The sequence below is a fragment of the Mixophyes fleayi genome, chromosome 4 (genome assembly GCF_038048845.1).
Source record: "Mixophyes fleayi isolate aMixFle1 chromosome 4, aMixFle1.hap1, whole genome shotgun sequence".
Taxonomy (NCBI): domain Eukaryota; kingdom Metazoa; phylum Chordata; class Amphibia; order Anura; family Limnodynastidae; genus Mixophyes; species Mixophyes fleayi.
In genome coordinates this window covers 105,248,206-105,262,027 of record NC_134405.1, presented here as the reverse complement: position 1 = coordinate 105,262,027, position 13,822 = coordinate 105,248,206, and the positions used below count along the sequence as shown (strand labels likewise).

General features: G+C 40.0%; 2 protein-coding genes across 3 annotated transcripts in view; one reads left to right on the top strand and one right to left on the bottom strand.

Moving 5' to 3' along the window:
* The window catches only part of ATP8B4 (ATPase phospholipid transporting 8B4 (putative)), a 189,543-nt gene extending 183,458 nt beyond the window's left edge, over positions 1-6,085 (bottom strand). The window contains exon 1 of one of the 2 annotated variants that reach the window (XM_075207957.1): positions 5,879-6,085. The gene's annotated coding sequence lies outside the window, so the exon portion shown is untranslated. Of the gene's footprint in view, positions 1-4,786; positions 4,828-5,878 lie in introns of those variants that run through there. The other variant, XM_075207958.1, reaches the window with a different exon arrangement.
* Positions 6,086-6,731: 646 nt separating this feature from the next.
* Positions 6,732-13,822, top strand: part of AFG2B (AAA ATPase AFG2B) — a 68,542-nt gene continuing 61,451 nt past the window's right edge. The window contains exon 1 of the mRNA XM_075207949.1: positions 6,732-6,863. The gene's annotated coding sequence lies outside the window, so the exon portion shown is untranslated. The remainder of the gene's footprint in view (positions 6,864-13,822) is intronic.

Sequence of the window (13,822 nt, the reverse complement as noted above, 5' to 3'; positions counted from 1 at the left end):
GTTCTTATAATATGTGAAAGGCATAAACTTATCACAAATGTTTTAAAAATTTCAATATTTAACATAATGTGTCATTTTACATTATATACATCAAACTAATTGCTTAAGGCGATAAATTAAAAGTAATGAACAGGCTTAGATAGTTCTCATTTTCATTATTTTAACAAACAGTCCAAAGTGAAAGTTCTTGTGGCAGATGATCCCATCATGATCCCAAAATAAAACTTTGGGGATCTATTAACAACAGTATGAACAATTTTTGAGATGTTTTTCAAAAATGTTAAAATTTGAGAAAAATCAAAATTTTGATTTTGAAAATTTAACAATTTTAATTTTCATTAAAACATGATGCTGTGTTATATATCATATGAAAGTCCATACAAAGAGGTTTAAAATTAAACCTTGCCCAACTCTCTAGCTCAATCAGGTGAGCTACAATTTAAATTTAAAAAACGTTAAAAGCTAGTTTTTTGTTAAAATAGTGCAAGTTTAAAGGGGTATAACTTCAAACCCTGTGCACATAGCCTAAGATTTTGGGGTTTTCTTTACACCCATGGCAGCATTTATTATACCAAATTTCACTACAATCACTACAATCTGAAACAGTCAGTTTAAAACCCTGTGTTGATTTGATGTGGAATGACCCCCATACCTCCATAAGCTATCTCAGCTAAATACATTTTAAATGCAGATGCAAATCTAATGACATCATCAATGCTGCACCCCATTGCCAGTCACTGCATTGGCTTGCTGCTTCTGCCTGGGATTCAATTTAAAATTATGGTCCTTACCTTTAAAGCATTCAGCAATGACACACGTGCCTATCTCTATTCTCGTGTTTCATTACGTATCTCTTCCTAGGAAAGTACATGGATACTCATGCAGAAAACCATTTCATTACTGTTCAGTTGGTATTGACATAAAAATTCATTAACAGTTCAGTGTTTCAGCAGGATCTTTTAAGGAACAAGGGAAGATGTGCTTCCATTCAACATAAATACCAGAATAGGTTCCGGCAGTCATTTCTCAGTTGCATTGGCCACTTGGCTTCTGGGATTTGTCCAGCCCTAGTCATCAACATGACGCATTATTGGTAACCCCCGAAAAGGAGAATAAAATGGGTTGATTTTAGGATTGTTTTTCATTTTCTAGATTGGTCACTATATTTTCACTTTAAAAAGAGATCATATTCTGGAAACTATCCACAATGATAAGCATATAGCCCCTTTAAAAGGCTTGAATTACGTTACCCCTACTGTGGAGAGAAGGAAGCACAGAAAGGGAACATAGTCCAGTTTTCAACGTGCATTTATTAGTTGCCATGGCGACCATGATATGACATAACAATCTTTGTGGACTTTTTTTTGTAGCTAATTTAGGCATAACAGACTACTTTATTGCTCTAGTAGCGCATATCTAATAGTAGATGAATCTGAATAATGTAAGATATATGAAATGGTTCATTTGTAGATTTCTATATGGAATATGTTAATTTTGAGTTGTGTTAAGGCTGAAGCTGCTAAGTGGCAATGGCAAACTGTACTTAATGCAACTCGCAATTAGACGTTCCATCCCCGTTTCATCTCCTTTGTCTCACTCTCCCTTCTGTAACCCAACCTCACACGAATTTGTATTAAACTGAACAATTAAAAAAAAAAAAAAAAAAAAAAAAAATCTACTTGGCAAGCAATAAAATATATATATAATTTACTTTGAGTCTATTATACATATTTTACTTTAAAATAATAGTTGATAACAAGATCCATTAATGATTTTCCATCTGCAGCATATAAGGAGGAAACCACAAAAAAATAAAAAAAAGATTCATCAAGGGATCATTAAAATAGATGCCCGGAATTGCTTATCTTGGTGTGAGCATCACTTTAGGGGATTCCAAACCAGAGTCATAACAAAAGGCTTGATGTGTCACAAGAATTTTGTTTTCCACAATATTCTGCAGTGCAATACAGTGGGGAATTATACGTAAATCGTAGTTGAAAAGCAAGCAACATACTGAACTAGCCAACTAAAAAAAAAAAAATACTGGACGGACAAAGCATAATTCAGAATACAGAATATATAAATACCAGGGTGCACATCTTAACAAGATGGATAGACAATGGGAAAGAGGGACATGTTGCAGAGAGCTTACAAGCTAATATATCTATATCATGATTAAGGTTTTATGTTAATAAATTTCCTTATCAGTGTGTCACAAAAAAATAATAATCCTGTATCATCATTTCATCATTTGTGTGGGCAGATATGTCACTCACGGCACCAAAAAAGTTGGAAAACACTGCTTTAGAGTCAAGAATATATCAAAGTAAGAAAAACAAATTGCACTGCTCTTTAACAGCTGAAGCACTTAAGGCTGTATGACTATATAATAGTCCACCTCCCTGGAGCTCTGAGGGCTGCTCTACAAAATTATTTTTACCAATCTATCTCCATTTCTATAATATAGAAACCGCAAAAGATTCCAAGATCACCACTTTAAATGGCTGCAGAGGTGACAATACAAAGGGTGTGTGAGAGCAGGAGGTCCAGAGTCCCAGTTCTCAACAAGGCTGTGAGATGCACCATGGATTCCCAGGAAACATGGCTGCATGGCTGCATGGCACAGCCCCCAGGGCTCCAGGGAAAACAAGGAGCAGGCGAGTAATATTTCATCAGCTTTAACATGAAAAAGGTACAGAAGGACACAACGGACATTGTTTAGCTTCTATTGGGACCAAATGATTATGCTATCATTGTGGTAGTCTATATATTTTTATCATGTTATAGTAGTCTCTTAGTGGCAACTAATAAATGTAATTTTTTTATTGGATTGCATCAGTGACCTGCTGTTTGCTTGGACTTTAGAAGCAACAGCCTAAGGTTAGTGGCACACTGCCCATTTTTCAACTGTAATTAGGTTAGTAAAAATAAAAAAAATACAGTGCAAATCCACTTAAAAAATGTTCCAATACGTAAATATTAAGGATTTGTTCATACCTATCCACTAACACCTGAAAAGTGCATCAAAAATAGGAAGAATGGCTTCTTATGGATTCGTTCCCACTATAGTGTTCTCAAATTTTAAGTTTTTAGTATGCAGCACAACCTATTTCTCATGCGTTAACATGTGCTACCACTACAATAGATTGTATTGTTAAGCGAGCAATGCATGGAACACACATTAAAATTAGATCACATTTTTACCCATTTTCTCAGCCCATATTAATGGACAAACCCTAAGTGTAATTTTTCGGGATGTGCACCGGCCACTTTTGGTGTCTCGTGTTTTGGATTCGGATTTGCTTGAGGTTTTGGGTTCGGATTTGTTTCGCAAAACACCTGACGAAAGGTTTTGGTTTGGATTTAAGGTTTTTGATTCGGATTTATTTTGAAAAAAACATAAAAAGTGTTCAAATCAAGTTTTTTTGTTTATTTTCACTCCTACGCTATTATTAACCTCAATAACAATCATTTCCACTAATTCCCAGTCTATTCTGCAGAATCAGTGAACTTTGTAATATTGCAGTACCAATGGACTTATACTGCAGGATTGTTTTTGGATATTTTTTTTTTATTTCTTTTTTTTATAATTATTTATTTATTTTTTTAAAAAAAAAAATCGTGCTGTGCTGTGACCTTCTAAGGGCATTGTTATTTCCACAGCACAGCACAGCACGAGATATAGCAGGACAGAGGACCACCTAACACAACCTCCCTCTACCCTGATCAATGCCCGAATGAAGATGGCGGCGGCTAGCGGGGAATTTATAGGATCCGAGTATCGCAAGATCCGACAGCGGGATTATGACTCAGAGCCTCGGTTTCAGTTTTGCAATTGGCTGGAATACCCGGATCTGTCTCGGATCGGCAACGTTCGGGTGGGCTCGGATTTCAGATATCCGAGCCCGCTCATCTCTAGTAATTTTAGGATAACCCCTCTGCGAAAAAAAGATCCTCTAGTAATCGTGTTATTCTTGAAAGCAATATAGCATTACTGTAATATACAGCTTCGTTAAAACAATATTATTTGATAAATACTGGACGTGCAGTGTGTAATTCCGCTCAATGATTTTTATCTGTGGAAACCCTGAAAATGAACAGTATAACACTATCCTTAAACCACAGAGCTATTTCCCAATAGAGAATTTGCTCAGCAATTTTGTAGCTGGAACATCATTAAAGCTTAAAAGTAAAGCAATATTCTTAAAATCAAACTGACATAACTGTTGACCTGAGCACATTAATCGCTCAATATGACATGCTGACAGTGGTTTAAATTGACTAACTAGGCATCATTTTCTCACTGAGAAAAAGTTGTGCACAGGTTTTTCAGAGAAATCTTTATTACAAAATTTTTAGTGTGATGGACAGACAAAATTTATGTATTTTCCTAGAAAATCACTGATAAATAAAATACACAAACTGTCACACTATTTGTATTAAAGGGCCACCAGCCCTGAATATAGTTTCAGATATTTTTACCCGCAAAATTGTTCATTCGAATTAGTAGAACAAGAGTGCAATAACAGGGGATCCCACTTTTTCCCCCAAAATATTTATGTTCTATGTTTGGTCACACACTACAAAATTGACATATAGCATACGTGTAGCAAACATTATACACATATATATCATGCACTGGAAAAGTGTACTTCTCATATAGACCTACAAGGTGGGCAGTAAATCAGATTTTCAGAACATTTTAAAAAGCTTATTAAGAATTTCTGGTTCTGCACTTGCTTTAACAATCCTGCTTGGGTACTGCTATTTAATCCACATGAATTACCTTACTCCTTTTTGTAAAACTGTAATCCCTCTTTTGCACTGTGGTAATACCTGTAGTATGATACCAGACATGAAGATTCAAAAACAAGCAAGAAGAAATGGCTGTCACTACTAACTGTTCTAGTGTCATAGTTTCAGGACAGCAGTCATGTACCTTATGAATAAACTGCAACCTTCAATGCATTTACAACCTAAGTACTGTGAATGTAAACCGTCTGAGACTGCAAATGTAGACTTAACCTTATGTGTCAAACTCCCATTGTCAAATAGATTGTAGGCTTGCGAGCAGGGCCTTTTCACCTCTTTGTCTGTTTTACCCAGTTTGTTTATTAGTTTACTATGTTTTGTCCCCAATTGTAAAGCGCTACAGAATATGTTGGTGCTCTATATATAAATGATGATAATGATATAATACCACTATCATGTATCTCTTCAGTGCACAGGGCAAGACAGAAGTCTCTACAGAATAAAAGCAATGACAGAATTAAAAAGAAAACCTAACAGTAGTTCTTTGATACTCCAAATAGCCCTTTAGAAAACAGTAGATTCCACTACCTATAGCCATTAAAAAAACATTATATAAACATGTGTTTTTCATATATTATAAACACTGACTGTTTAAAAATGTCCATTTGGAAAAATACAAACAAGTTAGAATAGACTTTTAAAAAGCTTATGGTCACCAAGTAATAATAATATAAATAGGTTTCTCGTCACATTTTCCAGCAGTGGGGTATACAGTGCAACCCAGTGATGAGAGCATCAGACAGCTATGTAAACATAGGAATAAGGAAACCTCTTGTATAAATGCGCTGCAAAGGGGGCTTCTTGTGATGTGTGGGGGAGGGTGAGTGACTATCATCCACTGCAACTTTGGGGGCTGCATGAAACCACTGGGGGCTTACATTGGCTGCACGAGTGTGTGATATAGGCAGCGGGGAGGGGGTGGACATATCATTCACGCAGGAAAAACCCCGAGAAAACCCCGATGTGTACATGCAAGTACAGGCCTGTATGTGTGTGAGGTGGCTTGTGCATGGAGGGAAGGGGACGGCTCTTAGTCACCCCATCACTCCTTCCCGAGCGAACTTACCGCGAATGCAGCCCGTTAGGTAAACAATCATCTTCCAGCGGTGAGAGGGTGGGGCCGTGCTTGGTCGGGTGGAGAGCTCCGGGGCTAAGGATGAAGTCACAGCCCGAGGAGGAGGCGCTCCAGACAGGGAGACTCAGTGCTTCCGCTGCCTGTGAGTGCTCCTGCGAAGCTCAGCCTGCGCCCGTGTCTCCTGGGGCTCCTCTCACTCCCTGCCCTGTCCCCTCACCTGAGCCGCCTTCACCTCCCGCCACGGCTTACCTGCTCCAGATACCTATTATTACACACAGTGTGTATACCTGCACCATAGCCGCCTGCTGGCCTCTCACCTCAGCCTCTGGGGCCAAAAACCGTTATGAAACGTAATAAAAGTCTCCAGTTTAGTGCTCAGTGGGACCATATACGTGGCACCTTGTGGTGCTTTATCTAGCATGCATGGGGAGATTGGGGGAACCTTGTTTTATGAAATCTAAATACAGGTAAATGTGTTTATTAATGTTCAACCACCTTCACTTCACATTTAGGAGGTGTTTCAGTTTCATTGGGAATAAACTTTGTTTTATTTTTTTATAGCCTGGTGAATCTTATTGTTTTTTTCCAGTAGTGATAGGGCTTTCTTTTTGTAGCATAGGTCGACTCTGCCACAGAAGGAAAACCATATAAGTCCTAAAAAGTGTCATTCTGATTTTATGAGCATTGTCAAGGCCAGATTAGGGACAGGTGAACATTGTGAAGGACCTACTGTGAGCAGCATCTTGCTGTCAGAAGGGGTGTGCCAGCATCATGGAGGACACAGGTATCTCCTACCTCCAGTCACCTCCATTTCCCTCTCTTACCTAATATGATGCGCACACTATTACCTGGTGCACAGAACATTTAAAGAAAGTGTTGCGTGGCAAATACCTTCCAGCTGTTCTTCAAGTTCCTGACAGAACAGCTCAGTCCCCCAAAATTGGGACTATCAAGATAGAATCGGGACAGTTTAGAGGTAAAGTTATGTTATTTTACTAACTACAAAACAAAAACTTCATATAAATGGTATCCATCAATATAGAATGGAGTCTGCACTGTATTGCAAGTAAGACAAAGTGGGTATTAAACTTTAATGCATTATAATTTGCCCAGTACTAGTGACCGATATACAATACAAGGATCATCCTAATGACCTCTATGCAACAGAGAGCATCATAATGACCAATAAACAATACAGAGAGCATCCTAGTGAGAATATGCAATACAGAACGCATTCTAGGGACTTGCATACAAAGTAGTAAACATTCTAGTGACCACTATACAATACAGCACCTAAGTAACCACAGTAAAATGCAAACAGAATCCAAGTGACAGCCATATGATGCAGACACCAGTGCACAGTCCCATACGCAGCCTATGCTCAGAGCGAACTTTACACAGGTTTCCTCCATCCCCACCACCATTGGAGGAAAACAGGATACATACCTGAGAGTGGTTTACATATCCACACAGCTACCTTACTGCCCAAGGTAGCAGCAGGGTCAGCTGCATGCCCTGTTTCCATCTACCAGATTGTGTCTTGTTGTCTAGCAATGGGGCGCGCTGAGATCAGGCATAAAAATGTGTCCCGTTGCTGGTCAAGGGGACGCACTGATCTAGAAGGCGTCTCTTGTTGTCGGGCAACAGGCACGTAGGCTGATGAAGGAAGGCGACAGGGAAGAGCAGGTACAGCGTCTGACAGTACCACCTTTTAATGGTACCCTCCAAATTGAACAACACTCTCTCTGGGAATTTTCTCTTGCATAAGGCCAGAAGATAAGGATAGACCTCTTCTGCATCTACCCAAGATCTCCTCAGGCCCATTACCCTCTCAATCGATCAAGAATTATAATTTGCCTTTGAAGATTCTAGAGTCTAGTAACTGACCTCAAATTCCTCACCAAATTGAGTCTCAACTGCAGGTGGGAGTGAACGTTCCTCATCGAACTTATTAAGAACCAGGGGTTTTCGTAGAGAAATGTGAAAAACATTGTGGATCTTGTGAGACGGTGGTAAATTAAATCTAAAAGTTACCAGATTGATGATTTGCAAAATGGAGAACGGACCAATGTAACGAGGAGCCAATTTCATAGAGGATACCCGGAGACGGATATTTCTTGTGGAAAGCCAAACCTTTTCTCTCACGTTCAAAATAGGACCTGGACGTCTCTTGTCAGATGTTCCCTTATAAAGTTGAGAAGCCTGTAATAAGTTGGACTTGGTTTGTGACCAGATCAGAAACCAGGGAGTCTACAGCTAGAACCCCAGAGGGTTTATGGAGGAAAACCTGGGACATAAAGCATGGTTGCCTGAAACCATATAGAACGGAGTACCGGTGGACTTGTGTAGGTGGTTGTTGTGGGCGATTTTAGCCCAAGTAAGTAAACTGCTCCAACTATCGTGACTTCCAGAAATGTGCATTCTTAAGAAATTCTCTATGTCCTGGTTAACCCTCTCAGCCTGACTATTAGTCTGAGGGAGGTAACCCAAGGAGAATTTTAAGTTAACACTTTACAGAAGGATTTCCAAAAACGTGAAATAAACTGGGTACCACGGTCTGAGATTATTTCCTTGGGACAGCCATGGAGAGGAAAGATCTCTCTGAAAAATAAGGTGGCAAGAACTGGGGCGGATGGTAAGCCTTTCAAGGGCATGAAGTGCGTCGTCTTAGAAAAACTATCTACAGTCACCCAGATGGTATTGCATCTTTTACTAGATCTGTGACAATCCATAGAAATACTGGACCAAGGTGTATCAGGGATGAGTGAAGGACCCAGGGATACTTGCCGAGGAATCTTGTGTAATGACTGGGCATACCTGGATATAGTTTTGCACATCACGTGATAGAGAAGGTCACCAATAATATCTAAAGACCAGAGAGAGTGTAACACCAGCATAGCCAGCTAGTTTAGATCCATGAGCCCAATAAGGTATCTGTCAGGCCGTAGGCCTTCTGAGGAGTACAACGGAGCAAACACTAACCGGTATTAGCGCTACTGAACTAGCAGGTGCGGAGTCTAACGTACCCCTGGTGTTCGCCAGGGCCCCCCGCAAGGAGGTTTGGACTTCGCTGCACAAGGTACGCAGGTCGCGGTCCTACTAGCTAGTTGCCGGTGTAGTGTAGAAGGGTCAGACGGTCCGGGTCGAGCCAATCAGGAATATACGGTACCAGGGAGAATCCGAAAGGGTAGTCAACAAGACGAGGTCGCAGTACAATATGGGTCACATAGATAAAGGGGTAGTCGCCAAGCCGGGTCACAACGGAGAGCAGGAACAGTAGAAACACACTCAGGGAGACAAGAGCAGGGAAAACCAGGAGCACTTGGTCAGGAAACCTGTTACTCCGGCACCCTAATGGGTGCCTGACAGTATCTTGGGACAGAATTGGAGATTAGTAAAAAAAACTCTCTGTTGGACGAATTGTTGTTCCCAGCCACAATACTCATGGGATCCACAATAGGTGTGAACTTGGAGGTCAATAGGATCAAAGGAGAGAAATAGAGCATCTGCTGTCTTATTCTTGGAGCGTGGTTGAAAGGATAAAATAAGGTTACATCAAGAGAAAAATAATGACCATCTGGGCTGTCAGAGGTTAAGACAATGAGCAGTAATGTCTTGTGATTGGTAAAACTGTTACTGTACACTTCACCCCCTCAAGAAGTTACCGCCATTCCTCCAGGGCCACCTTTATACCAAGAAGTTCTTGGTCTCCAATCCAATAGTTTTGTTTTGCAGAGGAGAATTTCTTCGATAAAAAACAACAGGGGTGGAATTTCCCCAAGGAGTCTTATTGGGATTGAATTGCGCCTACTACCATAGAGCAAACATCAACCTGTACATAAAATGGTTGAGTGGTGTCTGGTTGTTGCAGACAGAAGCTGAAAAGAAAGCTTTTTTTAATGCCTGAAAGAAGAAGCCTCTGGGGACAATTGCTTGTGAGGAGCATTCTTGTTGGTAAAAGCGGAGATAGGTGCAGTGAGAGTGGGAAAATTATTTGTGAACTGGCAGTAATAATTGGCACAGCCAATCAAGCATTGGATCTCCCTTTGGCTTAAAGACTGTGGCCAATGCAGGATTGAAGCCTCCTACTCTGGATCTATCTGCTATCCTTCGCTGTATACGGTATACCCCAGGAATGGCATCCTCTCCTGTTCGAAGATGTACTTCTCAAGTTTACAGAAGAGGCGATGAGTCCGAAGATGGCAAAGAACTTCCTTGACATGAGTGCGAGGGAAGGCAAGTCAAATTTAAATTTTATTGAGGTATAACACCACAGAAAGTCTCTAAAGATTTCATTACCAAATCCCTGGAAAACAGCTTCCCCAAATGGCATTACAAGGTATTCATAGTGGTAGTGGAGTCACGAGTACTAAAAGCCATTTTCCACTCATCCCCTTGACAGATCCTGATAAGGTTATAGGCTCCTCTGAGGTCCAATTTGGTGAAAATCTTAGCTCCCCGAATCCAATCAAAGAGCTCTGAGATGAGGGGACGATGGTACAGATTCTCAATAATAATGACGGTAAGTTGCCCATAATAAATGCATGGTCTAAGTGAGCAGTCTTTTTTCTGACAAAGGAGAAGCATGCACCAGCTGGAAGAATGATTTACAAATGAATCATTGGAGATTCTCTGTAATATATTCAGGCACTGCTTGGGTCTCAAGCATCGAGAGAGGATACACTTGTCCATGTGGTGGGTCCTCCCCGGCATCAAATCAATGGTACAATCCCAAAGCTGGTTAGGTGGTAGGTAGTTGCTCAGCAGAGGTGTTGCTGAATACGTCTAGAAATGCCCCATACATAAGGGGCAACAATTACACGGAAGACAAAGTGCTGCAAAGAAGGGTAAGTGACCTCGGAAGATGGTTAGTCAGGCAGTCTTCAGAACAATGAAGGACTCAATATAGAACCTGGGCAGAGCACCAATCAAGTTGTGTTTCCTTAACCTAGGTGAACCAAGGATATCTGGATTAATGGCTTGAGGGTAGTATGAAGAGAGAAATCCACTCTAGATGAAGAACTCCTACCTGTTGACGAATGTATTCCCTGTCTGTCTGGACACTGTCCCAGGCACTCTCAGGCAGCTAAGGTCAGTGGTTGGGTCAAGGGTATGGTGGCGAGTTGCAACTTAGCTGCCAGAGAAGTAAAAATAAAATTATCAGCAGAGCCAAAATCCATAAAGGCAAAAAGATGCACTGAACCACTGGGAGAAAGTATAACAATGGGCATCAGGAAGTCACATCCTCCATTATTCGAGGGAGGATAGAGTATGTCTCCTAATCCAGCCTTCCTGTCACTGGTTAGTGACATTTCTGGCATTTCCCGACCTCTCAGGACAGTTTGCCAGAATATGGCAAAATAGAGACAGATTATTTTAGAATGTTCTGTCGTGTTCTTCCTGAGATAGCCATGAGCGACCTAATTGGATTGGTTCCTCAGCGGGAGTCAGGGGTTTCTTGAACCTCTATCCTAATTTTATGGCGGACTGACAGGACGACTCCCTTTCCTGAGTACCATTGCCAAGCAATGGGTGTGTCAACTGGGGGGGGAAGGTGTTCACTCCTGTGAGTGCAGGGAGAGCGCCTGATACTCAGGTGAAAATCTTACAGGACATACAGGGTTTAGCTGTGCCTACAGAACCCACCTGGTGACATTTAAAAACAAATAATACAATACTGTACATGGGAAAACACAGGGGAGGGCTGGCAAATTTCAGCCCGGGGGGCAAGTCTTGACTCAGCAGCCTATTATAAATGGAAAAAAATGCGGGTGGCCTAGTGACCCAGCCCAAGGTAGCCCACTATGGGACCGGCCCGGGGGGCAGATGCTCCCCAGCCCAAATACATAACACTGCAAAACAATACTGCACGATGGGTGTGAGGGGATGTCAGACAGGCTAACCTTTATTTCAATGTGTCCGGCACCCTGCTCTTGCCACAATGAAGCACAATTTTAATCATTGAACTGTACATAGTGTTTAACACTGTGTTCAGCAATAGAGTAGAAAGGGACAGATAGTAACATAAATGTACACTTGGTCAGAAAAAAGACCACTCACTGTTGTAAAATAGAAGAGGTTAAACTCCCCCTAGTTATTTTCATTGTTTCAGAGAGCTAATATCAATGGATTAAATGCTAGAAGCTATTTAGCATGTCAGTGTGCATAAAATGATGTTTACAGATTAATAGTAAGGAAACCTACTGATAATAAGGAAACAGTAGCTTGTTCTGCTGAATAGACTGGAAGTTGTCTTTAAAATTAGCAAGCTTTGCAAGTGAGCCTTAAATCCCTTAGAACAGTATATGCAAAAATGAAAGGATTCAAGTACTTTCCCTCACTATGAAAATCCCAAATGTATTAGTAATCATAAAGCAGTCGACTTGCCCAAATTAACAACGTACACCTAGGTGCAGTAAATTTAGCTTGAACAGAGAAAAGCCAGTCCTGAGATTGTTGACTATTTTGATTAAACTGATATTTTACAGGCATCATACTCATTTTAGATTACAAAAACTATAAAGCCAGTGGCTTTCAGACCTTGTCACCAAGCCATAAATACTCAACTGCCCCCAAGAAGCAAGCCTCACCTATTACAAAACAACAACACATTTTCTGAAGATGTATGTTCTTATAACAGCTAATCTGTAAGTAGAAAATACTTGCAATACTTGCATTGCATCCATTAACTTATTTACAAGAAAATGCACACCTGCTAACATACCATTATTTTAGATAACCCTATGATGCCACAAAATATGTAGCAATTATTTGTTTAATGAGCTTTAATATTAATATTCGCAAAAAGAATTTCATATCCATATATATACTTTTTTTGGATATAGTATTTATCAATATTGATAAGAATATTAGCCACTTTTTAAATGTAAGATAAAGGAGAACTGCATGTAGTCAATTTTTTTCGTAACAAAAAAAAACTGCCTCCATTTGGCCAACCAGCAAAAGCTTGATGGTGCTGCACCCAAAACCTCCCTCCTGTAGTGTTAATCCAGGTAGGCAACCCACATGTTTTGATCCCCTCAGAGTGCCTGGATAATTGTGGTTCAAAATGACACTGAGAGAAAAAAGGTGTCCTGGCAGAGTTCAGCACAAAATGAATGGTGGGATTTTCTAGCTGGAAGCTTCTGCAACCACAGTAGTTCTGCCTTTGTGTATGAGTATGAAATATCTATCAGTTTAACCCCACAGGAAGCACATAGCACCTTACAGAAAAGAAAAAGCGAATAAATTATTGATTAAAAGGTACACACAGAACTCAGGACCTTTTATTTTTATTATTCACGTTAGATACATTTTGTTTATTTTTTTATTATCTTTTATTTATAAAGAGAATTCATACTTTGCAGCACTGTACATGGAGGGATTATGGTACAAATCTATTAAATATAATGACATGAAACAGAAGGTAAAGATAGCACTGTACAAGTGACCTTACAGACTAAGCGGTGTGAAGCAATTGACACATAAGGTAGCGGAAATACAAGTGTAGCTGGTGGTATTATCAGCAACTAATATTAAATTATACTAAAACATCTATACAAGTTTTCAACATCAGTAGATGATTAATAGAAAAGTACATGTTTTGCTTTCTGTTCAACTATTTCCAAGTGTCTGGAGTGTTAGGAGTAGATTTAGCAAACCTTCTAAAAAGGAAAATTTGAGGTATTGCCCATAGCAACCAATCAGATTCTAGCAAGCATTTATATACTATATTCTAGAAAATGCTAGCTAGAATCTGATGGGTTGCTATGGGCGACACCTCCAATTTTCCTTTTAGGTTTGATAAATCTACCCCTCATTTGTGTCACTAGACATCAGTTATTTTATAATAAGTTTGAGAGTGCTGAGAATTATTATTATTATCATCATCTTTTATATATAAAGTGTCACCAAAGGCCCACAGCGCCATACTTG